The sequence below is a fragment of the Egretta garzetta genome, unplaced genomic scaffold (assembly GCF_000687185.1).
Source record: "Egretta garzetta isolate BGI_Z169 unplaced genomic scaffold, ASM68718v1 scaffold7, whole genome shotgun sequence".
In the NCBI taxonomy this organism is placed as follows: Eukaryota; Metazoa; Chordata; class Aves; order Pelecaniformes; family Ardeidae; genus Egretta; species Egretta garzetta.
The window spans coordinates 4,999,122-5,000,700 of NW_009260350.1; the positions used below are offsets into that span (position 1 = coordinate 4,999,122).

Below are 1,579 nucleotides of genomic sequence, written 5' to 3' on the forward strand. Positions count from 1 at the left end.
CGCGGGCCCCCGGCTCAGCCCTGGTGCCGCCCTCCACGGGGCTGCCCACACGCAGTACAATGGGCCCATCTGTCTGTCTGGGCCCACGCACAGGGCACACGCTGCCTGACACTGCCTGGCCCGCAGGGAGGGGGCCCGGCCTCCCCGGGGGCAGGATGCCTGGAACCAGCCGTGGCGAGGAAGGGCTGCCACAGTGGCACCGAGACCCCCAGGCCAGTGAGGAGCAAGGAGACAGGGGCACATGGCATGAATGCCCAGTGGTGGTTCCGTGCAGCCACCGAGGGTCGGTTCCCTACAGCCCTGCCCCACCACACCACCAGCACAGGGATGAGCCGTCCCACCCACGCCAGCCCCCCCAGCAGCAGGGGGGGGGAGGGGGAGGCCAGCAGAAGATCCGGTTCCCCTCCCACACCCCCAGCCCCCAGGACATGCTGGTTGGGAGGGTCCCAGAACCCCACTGAGGAGGGGGTCCCCCCGCCCCCAAGCCCCCCTCCCCACCCTCACCCAGCACTAGGGGGTGGTAGGCAACTCTCAGAGCCAAATGCATGAGTGGGATCTGTCCTAAATCGAAGTCCAGCCCTCTGTATGTGGGCAGCATAGCCATGACCCCCGCCCCCCCCACCCCCCAAACATCTAACGGGTATCGAAGTCCAGCCCTCTGTATGTGGGCAGCACAGCCCTGACCCCCACCCCCCTCACCCCCCAAACATCTAACGGGTACTCCTCAGCCCACCCAATGCCACCTGCCAGGACATGGGCACCCAGAGCTGCTTCCCCTCTTCCAGAGCAGGTCTGCAGCCCCAGCCCTGCCACTGGCCCAAGTGCTTTGAGGGGGCCATGGACAGCCCCCCCATGCTGAAGGGGGGCAGAAGGCAGCCAGATCTGCAGTGAAAGGCCAGCCAGGGCAGGCACAGCCCCACTGTCCTGCTGGGGGACATGAGGACTGACCCCATGCTGGGAACCCAGGAGGCAATTTCCCATGGAGCTCGTTAAAAATAAACACCGTGACCCACAGCAGCTGCTGTCAGCATCAAGCCCCAGCACAGCAGGAGCAGCTGTGGCTGCACCACAGGACAAGAGCATCAGCCCTGTCCTCTCCCCTCCAGTCCCATGGGCTGCAGCCAGGCCACCCCTCCAGGCTCTTCAGGTTCCACTGCAGTGGGGAATCCAGGGTCGGTCCAGGCTGAGCAGCACCGAGGGCCCCAAACCACCACCCATCCACAGAGCGCCCTCTGTGCAGACTCCCTGGCAAAGCTTTTCATCCCCCCTGCTCAGGGTTTGGGGATCAAGGGGTCCCAGTTTCCATCCCTGTGAAGCCAGCAGGCACAGAGCCACCACGTGCCACCCCAGTGGTAGCCAAAATTGTGGTCTTCCAGCCCCTGCAAGCCTTGAGGCCCAGCCAGGATCAGCATCCTTCCCCGGTTGGGAAGATGCTGGCAGGACACTCAGCAGCCAGGGCTGCCAATCCCCAGGGCAGTTCCGCCCCACCAGCCCGGTGCTGAGAATGCACGCGACTTCGGAGGGAGCTGCTCGAAGCTGGGGTGCTCCCTCCCGCCCTGGCAGCCCCCACGGCGCCGGC

General features: G+C 66.0%; 1 protein-coding gene across 1 annotated transcript in view; it reads right to left on the reverse strand.

Moving 5' to 3' along the window:
* Window positions 1-1,579, reverse strand: part of SMTN (smoothelin) — a 20,665-nt gene that overhangs the window by 16,476 nt on the left and 2,610 nt on the right. The gene's annotated exons all lie outside the window — the stretch shown is intronic.